Source organism: Thamnophis sirtalis, unplaced genomic scaffold (assembly GCF_051295495.1).
Source record: "Thamnophis sirtalis isolate CommonGarterSnake01/CBP01778 unplaced genomic scaffold, rThaSir2_p1.2 scaffold_7, whole genome shotgun sequence".
Lineage (NCBI taxonomy): Eukaryota > Metazoa > Chordata > Lepidosauria > Squamata > Natricidae > Thamnophis > Thamnophis sirtalis.
Window position 1 is genome coordinate 45517245 of NW_028261387.1, and position 11256 is coordinate 45528500.

Below are 11256 nucleotides of genomic sequence, written 5' to 3' on the forward strand. Positions count from 1 at the left end.
CCACATTAGATAAATCTGGGTTAAGCTTTTGAAAAGGCTCAATGAATTGAAGAGCAGGTGGCAGCTGCAGCTAGGAGAGCCTTTGCACACCTTCAGGTAGTGCTCCAGTTATGCCCATTCCTAGATTGGGAGGCCCTGCTCGCTGTCATCCATGCCCTTGTAAGTCCCCCCCCCCTCAAGATTACTGCAACATTTTTTACATGGGGGCCCTGGAAGAGCATTTGGAAATGGCCCCAACTCTATTGGCTTTTCGCAAAGTTCTAAAACTTGGCTATAATATATCCGGGCCTGGGCCTGGAGTTTGAAATGTGTTAAATATTCTGTTACTTGGCTTTACCATCAGTTATTAATTATCATGACTGCTGTTTATTTATTTTGTGGATGTTTTTATTGTTTTAATGTTTTTAAATTGTTTAAATTGTTTTATAATTTTAGAATTGTAAGCCGCCCTGAGTCACTTGGTTGAGTTGAGTTGCACAGCTATAGAAATTGAACGAATGAATGAAATTAATGTTCATATTACTTCATTCATTCACAGCTAATCCACACGGAGCTTCACAGAACAATTACAATGAAATAAATTGCATTATTAAAGTTAAATCAGGAACTTTTGTTTTGCCAATATGGGAAACAGAATCTGAGCAACAACACTGAATGCATTCTATATAACCACAGCCCATATACACTCCAACAACCCAATGGAATGCATTCTTTACCAATTCAATAATTAGTAGATTTCTCTCACACAGAAATATGCAGAAATATGCATACACACATATATCCCAGAACAAATAAATTAGGAAATCATTCACCATATTACATTGCTATAACTAGACCATCAAATGCATTTTCTATGGTAGATTTCAGCACACTACATCAAAGAAACTGACAAATATCTGTACTATCCATTATACTGTAAAAACATCGTAAGTACTTCAGAGTTTTCTCTTCTATATACAGTATATAAAGTGTGAACATCAAGCACACGTTTGCACATACATTTTTAAAGTATTTCATTTAAGATATAATGCAGAAATTTACAAGCATCTTTCATACGTATATTTAAATTACTCATATCCAGATTTTAGTATACTTGTCCCAAAACAGATAATTCTTTTAGCCAGAAAACAATACATCTATATTAAGAAATGTAGGAAAACAAGAAATTGCTGTATGATTGAACGTGGACATTTAAATTGCGGACATTTAGATTGTGTGCGTACACATATACAGGGGCCACATTTTGTATGTTTGCTGAACAAAAATATTTTGCTAAACAAAATATTATCCTGTATTTAGCAGCCACACTCTCCATAGCCTCATTAAGCAAATAAGTTCATAATGCTAATTTGTAAATCCCTGATTTCTGTCATCTCAATATACTTGTAGTGGTTACTCTACCAATACTCACAATCAAAGACGTACCTGGCAGTTTATATGAAGTAAGCAGCAACTAATCTTTTAGCAACAGTATTACAAAAATGACAACATTTCTTATGTGAAACTAAACTGCAGATTTAGCAATAGCTGCAATACCAAGCAGGAGCAAATAACAATACATTTTGGTCTTATATGCACCCCTCTCTCTGAGAAGAGGACCTTCAAAATTTGTATTTAACTACTACATTTGCTATCTCATTAGATACTAGAATTCTTGCTAAATCTGTTGAGGAGTTTAAACTACTATGTGAAATTAGTGTATTTGAAATTAGCCATAGATAATATTAATCAGTTGATCCAGTTAGAGGAGACCAAAAATAGCACATTACCAGAAGTAGGTGAAAATTTGCAACCATCCGTCTTCAAATACAGCAGGAGGAAGATACAAGTTTGTGACTCACTTCAGCTCATTTACATTGTCACACCAGCAGAATAGTCTGATATTTGTAAGCCCAACAGATCTATTGCACCAAACTATGAATTAGTGCACAGGTGCAAACCCTGACCAAAAACTGAGCCAATTCAGTTTTTGTGTAGCCCTTTCTAATGTTGTATCACTAATATGGCCCATGGCACAGAAATGGCTGCAGAGTTTAGCATAGTTGTGCAAATTGTTTTTAGCAATTGCAACTCCAATGTACTAAATGTTGGTGACCATGCTCAAACTGCAGAAATGGTCAGACTGCTGGTTCCTTCTAGAAGCATCTGCAACTAATAACGTACAGATATTATACAGCATGATGTATTGTTTTGTTTTAAACTTGGGAAAAGCAAACATTCTGGCTTGCTCCTTCTAGAAAGAAGCCATTAATTCATTAGGAAGCATGGAGAAAAATTTTCCACCTGATATTTCTGAATATGCTAACCCAACAAAATGGTACTTCTGATCACTTTTCTGTACTGAAACTACAAATAAGAAACTGTTACCATCAGTAGGGTTGATGATTTCTGCAAGACAAGCATACTTTCCATAAAGAAAATGAACCAAGAACTGTCAAACTTGTTTCACAAAAGCTATCTGATTGTAACAACTGCCATTACGTTTACCTCAGTTTGAAGTCACTAAAGACATATGCAGAACTTGAAATCAAGGTCTCTTAATATGGTCACTTCACATTTTAAATGTTTGCTTATAGATTTTTAATTTGGAAAAATCCTTTGCAAAGTTTCTTGAAAATTATCCTTGCTGAAGATAATTATTTTCAGTAAAATAGTACTGGATTCTGCATGGCTAAATGGAGATTTGAAACTCAAATTTTAATTCATATTTTATACCATACTAAAAGAAGAAGAAAAAAGGATGTTTTCTTTTGAAAATATAAAACTAGTAGTATTTGATATTATTTCTGTAGCAGAATGGAAAGGAATATCAATTTTAGACAGTATGCTACACTGTTACAATTATCATCTAGCAAAACATGAGCCTTTTGAGCCAAGTGTATGTGTTAAATACAACTGAAGTGAAAGCATTCAAACAGAAAATATAGATTTCAACTACTGTATTTTTCGGAGTATAAGATGTACCTTTTTCCCTCAAAAAAGAGGCTGAAAATCTGGGTGTGTCTTATATAGCGAATACAGCATTTTTTGCCTCCTGAAGCCCCGCCCCTTCACCAAAATGGCCATGCATAGCCTTATGGAAGCTTTCAGAGAGCTCCTGGGGGCTCAAGAGGATAGAAATAAGCAAAAATAAGCCTTTCCCCCTCCCCCAACCCCCAGCAGCACTCTGTAAGTCTCCGTATGGCTATGCATGTAATTCTTTTGACAAAAAATGGGCACATTTTCATGAAAAATGGGCCATTTTTTGCTCATTTTTGCCCCCCCCCAGGAGCACTCTGCAAGCCTCCCCAAAGCTATTCATGCCTTTTAAAAAAAAACCATGGGGCCATTTTCATGAAAAACGGGCTGCTTTTGGGAGATTTGCAGAGTGCAAAAACTTTTTCCCCCTTTTGGAAAGCTCTTTAACTGATTGATGAGAATTACATTGATCAAGTGCTGTGCCAACAGAAACAAAGTCTTAGGTGCTGTAGATTGTCAGCGATTTCCTTCTCCAGCACATGGATATACACCTGGAAACATCTACTTACCTACCTACTCTCTCTCCCTACCTACCTACTGTATTTCTCTCTCTCTCTCTCCCTATCTACTGTATTTCTCTCTCTCTCCCCCATCTACCTATGTACCTATCTACCTACTCTCTCTCTCCCCCACCTACTATATTTCTCTCTCTTTTTCTCTCTCTATCCCTCTACCTCTACCAACCAACCTACTCTCTCTCCCTCCTTCCCTACTGTATTCCTCTCTCTTTCTCTCCCTCTCTATCCCTCTATCTACCTATCTACTTTTTTTTAAAAAAAAGCCTCTTCAAAACCTTGGTGTGTCTTATACTCCAGTGCGTCTTATACTCCGAAAAATATGAGTATGTAACATTTTGGATTTGAAGCTATAAAGACACTCCAGAGCCCATGAGGGTATGAATGTAGAACCAATCTACAACTGTAAACCAAAAATGTCATTTCTATGAAGATGTATTTAATTTAAAGTGTTGTGGTCTGTTGCTATGTGCAGTACCTTTTTGCTTCTGACTCCAAAGTCTTGCAAATCCTATGTAAAAAGCCATATGCATATTTCATGCCGGCAGATTTAATAACTGCATCAAAATCTTTTTCACAATATTAAACACTTTTATTCACCAAATTTAAAAGTGGTCCTGCATCCCAGAAAAACTGCAATCATCTGTTCGAAAATTGGACTTCAATGGAAATCAGACAGATTTTGAATCCACACAACAGGTATTAACCTCCCATTTAGAGAAACTTGTTAGGAAGACACATGCATGTGTATCCTTATGAAGAGGGACCTATTCTAACAAGATATTCAAGCATATAAAAATAGGACTGGTAAATGATCCAATAATAACTATTTATACTTACATATTCACATACAGATATCATTAAGCTGAAGACAAAGCTACAGACATAGCATACCAGAATGGGTTGGCATTACATTTAAATTATTAAACTGAAACAATAGGAAATGGATTACAAACATATTCTTGTCAAATTAAGTTTGGCTTAGATGGTATCTAAGGAACACTTTCTTCCACAATACAATTATTTTCTATAATACCACTAAGTTTAATTGCTCTTTAGATTAGTCTCATGAAAATTGGTAAGTGATATGTGCGTATCATTGACATTTTTAATACTGGCCACTTCAGTGCAATCTTAAATACCATATGTTTATATAAATTCCCACTGTGCACAATATGATTTACTCCCAAATGAATATATAAATTCATTCTCAAAATTACAATCTGGGAATTTCTGGATTGAATTTGAAGAAAGTTAAGATCTATGGAGTAATACTTAATTTCTTGTTTCTAGCTTTTTAGTGTGCTCTATTGGATTATCATTAATATGTTGAAACCATGTCCACCAATTTCCCCATATACAATTAAGGAGATGTAAACCTAAAGGTAAAGCTGCACTATTTTTACATTGGCTGTGATTCAAATGTAATTTATTTAGAGAGTATCTAAATTAATTTCTTCAAAGAAATGCATTTGAAAGATCAGGTGTTCTTCAGCAATACAACATGCAATCCAGGTGATATTTTCTAGACAGCTATTTCCTCAAACAGTGCATTTACATGTATGGACATGTACAATCAACCATATATCCAACCCTGCAAACTGTGATCAAACAACAACCCTCCTGAAAGGGTCCACCATGAGAAAATGGTCTTGGAAAATCCATCAAGAAAAGGGAGGAGTTTGTCTTGATCCTATCCTAATGTAACTCTCAATGTAGTGTGGGTTTTATTCTTGAAAAACAATAGGACACCCTTCTGGAATCTCATTTTTAGATCTTTGCTCTTTAGTTTCATAGTCTTGTTCTCTTTGTTGATTCATTAACACTGGAGGTCAACTGCCCAGAACTACCGTAATCAATCTCAGCCCCACATTCCTGCTTATGATTGATACATCTTGTTTCCTTAATCTGTCTTTTAAGATCTTCTCCTTTCCCAAAACAGCTAGTGCTTGTTCTTCTCCCATTCACACAGAAACATAACCACCTGAATGATACGATGTCAATTATAACTTGGGTTAGAACGGTATAATTTCTGTACACACTAAGTTTACAAAAACACTTATTTTTGTGCATGTGACCCAGGAGTGAGAGATATGGCATTATGCCAATAACACACAAAGGTAATTAATTGAGGAAATGTGTTTATGCAATTGGTGAGTTGTCAACACTGCCCCTATGGCCTATGTACAAGCTGCCAGCACACACAGTCACGCAGGAAGCAAAACTGTTTTGATTTTTAAAAAATCTTTTCAAATCTGAATGATGATAAAAAATAATTTTAACACTCACTTCCACCAAACTCTCTATAAGGCCAAACTCTCTATAATATATAAACTCTCCAAACCCTCTATAAACCAAGGAAAATAAGGCCACCTGAGAGATAAGGAAAAAAATACATATTGAACCGCAATACTTGTATACATAAAATATGCTTTCCTGAGTTCTCCGGAATATACAATCTAGTTCACAAGAAAACCGTCTCAAGAAATGCAATGGGCTACCACCACAGCTACATCCCAACGGGATGGACAAAGGGTAGGTAAAAAATTAATCTAAATCAAGTTACACACTAAATTTTCAAAACTTAAAAGCACAGAGAGGCGATCGTGGCAGAAAGTAAGGAATCTTAGCAGCACATCACTGGCCGCCTTCCAAGAAAAAACTAGAGGTTTTTGTTTTAAAGTCATTTAACTGCCCCCCGCCCCACCTCCCGACGTTTGCTGAGCAGACCGAAACTTGTCGAAGGAGTTGCCCAAAAGAGCCCGCGAATAAAGGCCGGAGAGTCCCCTCCCCCCCCCAAAAAACCCACAACTCAGCAGCAACCGAGAGGGGGAGATGGACCCCGGGGGGGGGTGTAAAAAGAAAAAGGGGTTTCCCCTTCCCCTCTTCCTGTCTACCATTATGGGCGGGAGAAAGAAGGGCTGGGGTTTTAGTCGGGGGGGGGGGAAGAGGGGAAGGGACAGAAGGCGGAGAAAGTGGGCCGTGCAGCCTCCCTCTGCACCGGCCGGGACAGCCAGGGGGGCGCAACAGAGACGAGCGAATCGTTTTCCTCTTCCGAAGGAAAGAGTTTCCAGGGCCGGAGCGGGTGAGCGCTCGCTGGCCGCTTTACTTACTCAAATCCTCCGTCCGGGAAACGGTGGGTGCCAATCCCCCCCGCCGCCGCCGCCGCTGCCGTCGCTTGTTTGAAGGTCCGGTTCGGTCCGCGGGGTGGACGTGACAGAGCAGCGGGGCAGGGTCGAAGGGACGGGCTGGCAGGCTAAGCGAATCCGCCGCTCAGCCGAGAGGAGCGAGCCGGGAGCCGAGCAAGAGCGACGGGAAAGTTTGTGAGAAGGAGGGAGGAGCAGAAACTTGGAAAGAGAGCAAGAGGAGGAGGGAAGGGAGGGAAGGAGAATAGGAGTCAGCCTCCGCCCTTGTCGCAGATGGACAGCCTCCGCCACCACAGTCGCTGGGGGAGGAGGAGACCTTCCTCCTCCTTCGGTGGAGGAGTCTCGCTTGGAGACGGGGGCGGGGGGGTTTCAGCCTCAGGCAGGACGGAAAGGGGGCTGGGAGGCTACTGGATGGATTTACTGGAAAAGGCTGGGTCGTTAACAAACTAACTTCTAGCGAAGAGGAAGAGGGCAAGGGAGGGGGCGATCTGCTTGCAGGAGGAAAAGCTATGCATGGAGTACATGAAAAAGTTTGATGGAGTCAAGAGTTTCATCCGTCTTTGAGGGGATAGCAAAAGGCGCTGTACATAAAGCAACACGCCTTCTATCTTTTTTGGTGTTGTTTTTTTTTTCAAAAGCACATTCTGGCGCAAAATCTAATCAGGGGAAGACTGACTTCAAATCCTGATTAATCACTACAAAACCTCAAATTGGTTGCTTAACTCACTCCACAGGTTGAGATTTATTTATTTTTAAACATTGTAGTCGGGGAGGTCCAAGAGGCAAAAAAACAAAAACCCAAATCTATAGTCGGATAATGTCTTTATTACCTAAATCTAACCAATTTTCTCAAAAGATTGTGCAAGCTTTCCAGTATTCCGGTACCCTTCTACCTAGTCTTTCGGTAAAATGTTAGCAACAAAAAAAAGCAATCATAAACACTGATCAGATTTGTAGGCAGGCAGGCAAGCAGGCAAAAGCCTGTTTTGCCAAAAGACGATATGAAGACTTCCTTGACAGCCCGCAGCCCTATGAAATGAATTCAGCCGCGTTTGCTTCGTTATAAATATGCTAGGATATTCATATGGGAAGGCAGAATAAAATGAAGGTTTTTTGTTCTTGAAGTCAATAAACGATGCAGTAAAGCTGTATTGCTACAGATAGTACTTCTAAAGCGAGCAGATTTAGATTGCGATTGTGTCTCTGGAGAGAGTGGGCTCTGGGCAGGGAGGTCCCACCTGGACAGGTAGATTAACCTGTCTGGAACAGGTTGGACGGGTGGCCATTTTCTTAAGCAGAGGTCTTCAAACTTGGCAACTTGAGGACTTGTGGACTTCAACTCCCAGAATTCTCCAGCCAGCATAGCTGACTGGAGAATTCTGGGAGTTGAAGTCTACAAGTCTTCAAGTTGCCAAGTTTGGGGACCCCTGTCTTATGTCTAATATGTGAGAAAGAGGTAACGATTAAAGAGGTAAAGGTTTCTTCTCTATGTTGGAGAAGAAACAGGACAAACTAGCAGGCACTGAACTCCAGTGAAGGTGTATTATCCACCCTCCGCTCAGCCTGCTCCGAAATCTCAGCTCCGCACTCTGACGCTGACGTCACAGTCTAAGGAGCGGTCGCACTCGTTTCCTGTTTCGTTACAAAGCCTTCCACACCTCGCGCCGAGCCTCCTGCTGCAGCGCCACCTATAGATCTTTGCCGCGCAGCTTGTTCGAAACCACTTAATTGCAATCAAGCAAGCCGCAGTCAACAATAGAGGAAGTCGGTCAGACATTTGAAATCTTATTTTCTTCCACCCTTCCTCCAAGGGAGGGCTGGAGGAAACGGATCCGACAACACCGAAAAGCTGCCTGTCGCGCTTTTGCCGCTTTCTCCGAATTCTGTTCTGCCAGAGTTTTTTTTTTAAACGTAGAAGGGAAATCAAGTACAGTACCGAAAAGAAAAGAATTTGATTCTGCATCACACCCAGATTTTTAAAAGAAGCATCCCACAAAAATTCTTACTTAATCTCTTAAAAGTCAGGCTAAACCCCAGGTTTTATAAATATCTGGAACATACTTGAGTGAATCTCTGATACTAATGCCACATAGAAATAGCTGCATATGAACATGAAAAGGAATTCCTCAGGTTTTGTTCTAATATGCATTCTCCCCATGACTTGATTTTCATTCATAATCCCCTTCGATTGCCATAAATTGTCCTTTTTGTGTGTTTGTCTTCCTGCATCTCCTTTTCTCCTCTCGCCTCTTCCCCCAATGTATGGAACCTCATGGGCCCTTCCTTTTGTAGGAAGTTATCACCCAGCCCTCTCCCAGAAAAATGATATATCCTAGGAAATATTGAAAAGGCAGAATATTTATCTGGATGTGAAAAAGGAAGAAACATGTTTTAAAAGACAGAATAGCTGCCTGCAGCTTCCTGCCCTTTGTCAATGAGCCATTAAAACCTGAGCTAGTCCACTTTACATAATAAAGAGTTATCCCCTTCAGCTCCAGAGTGATGGGATTAAGGCATGATAATATTGGCCCTTTACCCAACTTGCCACATGGCATCTGAGAACTCAACCAAACCTGGATTCAAAATGCAGCCTAGAGAGTTACCCCTGCATGGGCCCATGGGAGTCTGACAACCAATCAGAATACTAGCTCAAGATCAAAGGCCAGAGAGAGCATAAAACCAGGGACTCAGCTTCTCCCCTTCCCTTCTCTTCCCCAACATTGAAGCATGTGATCACCTTTTCTGTTCAGGACTCAAGCCGTGTAGTCATGTCCACCATTAAAACCATCTTTCCAAGCAGCCTCCATGTCTCCAGTGTCTTTTTTCCCACTTGGAGCCGAACCCAGAAGGTCATTTCTTCCAACACTTCAGAGGAGCATAACCATAACTGCATTAGAGCATTTATTTCATGTTTGTGCAACTCTAGACGAGAATGCTGTTAATATATAATTAAATTCTAAAAACATTGGAAGAGTTATGTTGAAAAAGGCTAATATATATCTTTAGAAGTCCCATCATTTGGATTAGTTGATATCTCTATCTACAGAACGTAACAAAGCAGTGCCAATAAAGTATATGAAATAAATTAATATGTGGAGCAAATAGATCATTGATGATGATTTCTTTAAAAAAAAATCTGCTCACAGATCTGTAATTTGTATCCTTGAATGACACTGATGGACAACAGATTCAGGGCAAAATGTATTTGCCACATAACATAGAATTAACTTCCAGAATATGTAATGTATAACGAGTATTCACACAACCTTATCCCCCAAGGTCAAATCAAATCAAATAGATTTAATTATGGTCATAACCAGAAAAATAAATAAAAATCTTAAGTGGTAATGACTAAATATAAACAAGACAGTGTAGCAGTCTTATAAAATCTAAAAACTAAGGCTTAAAGATCAAAGAAAGGGAGAAATGAAATAAAAATACACTAAAACAAAATAAAATAGAAATACTATAGAATAAATAAAAATATAATAAAAGAAAGCAGAAACAGAAAATACTTCATTAAGTCATCACTCCAAAATTGCACTCTCTTAAACCACAACTAAATAAAAAGATCCTACGCGGGAATGTCAAAGTGAGAAAACTATGCTAATTAGCAGTGATATTCATTTGGAATTATTATTTTCCTCCCAAAGAAATAGACTACTTTTTGTTTCCCAAATCATTTGATCTTTTAACAGAAGTTTCATTTTAACATCAAGAAGACGGAGTAGAATTTTTAAACCAGAGTCATTTTCCTTTTTGGTAAACACAATAACCTAATGGTTATCAAAATAATACATAATTAAATATTGTATAGATGCAGATTTAGGAAAACAAATGGAAGAGATGGAATTTATTTATTTATTTATTTTGAGATTTTTTTAAATCTCACCTTTATTGTTTTAATAGATAACATTAAATAAATAATAAAGAACGCAAGAGGGTGAACAAATCTACTCCTTCCTTCTCTTATTTCCCCCACAACAGCAAGCCTGTGAGGGATTTGGCCTGACAGAGAGTAAGTGGCCCAAAGTCTCCTAGTGGCTTTTGAACTCATGGTCTCCTGGTTTCTAACCTGTCATTTAACGATAACTAGACTAGCTTAAATATCTCATAATTATTCATCAAAATGTTGGAGAGGTAGAAATCAGAAAGGAATTTTTTTTTCTTATGGAGCAGACCTGTAGAAAGTGCTGCTTTATTGGAAGACAATATTCAAAGAAATTAGAATTATACCTAAACGTGAAGCAGAATGTGGTCCAAAGTCAGGTTTGTTACACATTTTTGAGTGACATAACTCTAACCAAAAATGAGCTTATTGGCTGCAAAATTAATAATTGCTCAAAAATGGAAATTTTTGGATACCCTGGCACTGAATAATTGTGTTAGAAGTATGATCAACTACAGCAGTCTTGCAGAAACATTACTGGTAAAATTTGTATATCATTTCTCAGGCGGATGAATTGCATTTTTATTAGAAATGGAATGATGCAAGGGTGGGTTCCAGCAGGCACTACTGCTGGTTCGCTTGTGTGTGTACGTGTGCACGCATCAGGGCTGGGTTTCAACCGGTTCGC

General features: G+C 38.9%; 1 protein-coding gene across 3 annotated transcripts in view; it reads right to left on the bottom strand.

Moving 5' to 3' along the window:
- TEAD3 (TEA domain transcription factor 3) overlaps nt 1-6886 on the bottom strand; it is a 108677-nt gene extending 101791 nt beyond the window's left edge. For 2 of the 3 annotated variants that reach the window (XM_087719897.1, XM_087719898.1), the window contains exon 1: nt 6647-6885. The gene's annotated coding sequence lies outside the window, so the exon portion shown is untranslated. Of the gene's footprint in view, nt 1-6646 lie in introns of all 3 variants that reach the window. The other variant, XM_087719896.1, reaches the window with a different exon arrangement.
- Nucleotides 6887-11256: the final 4370 nt, after the last annotated feature.